We start from the raw sequence: 611 nt of genomic DNA, 5'->3' as shown, positions 1-611 counted from the left end.
ATGGAGCCACTTTTTGGCTCTCTGGTTTTTGCACCGTTCCAGTTGACTTTATGTCGTGGCTCCTCAGAGGTTTTTTTAAAAACACCCGCTATCCCTTGGTTTGTTCTCGGAGGCCACATTCAGGGCAGTAAGTCCTTTAAACGCCAAGGCAATATATATCCCAGCTTGAGTTTGGCTGCGCTCACTGCTGATCCTCCAAGGCCCGTTGTGTCATTTCTTTTACTTCTTTCCTAATTATTAATTTGAGATTTGAAGAAGCCAACCATCGCAGTGCAAGAACCCCTGTGCTTTGCTCGAGAGATTAAACGACTGTTAAAGACGTGGAGGGGTCGAAGTAACAGAAAACAAGCGTACATTTTCAAAAAACATCAACATTTTGTAACATCGTGACCCCAGTTGATCGAGCTTCAAGTGTCTTAAAAAAAAAAAAAAAGAACAGTATGTAAACGGGAAACTCTATTCAGTGTAATGTAACCAAAAAACAGTAAAAAAAAAAAAAAAAGAAAAAAAAAGAAAAGACAATTCACAACATTTCCCTTGTAGGGAGATATAAAACATCTGAAATACAATCAAAAAGAAATCAAAACAAACAGAAATGGTTTCATGTTTCG

This window comes from Salarias fasciatus (assembly GCF_902148845.1).
Source record: "Salarias fasciatus chromosome 23 unlocalized genomic scaffold, fSalaFa1.1 super_scaffold_20, whole genome shotgun sequence".
NCBI lineage: Eukaryota > Metazoa > Chordata > Actinopteri > Blenniiformes > Blenniidae > Salarias > Salarias fasciatus.
Note: the sequence above shows the minus strand (reverse complement) of the source record.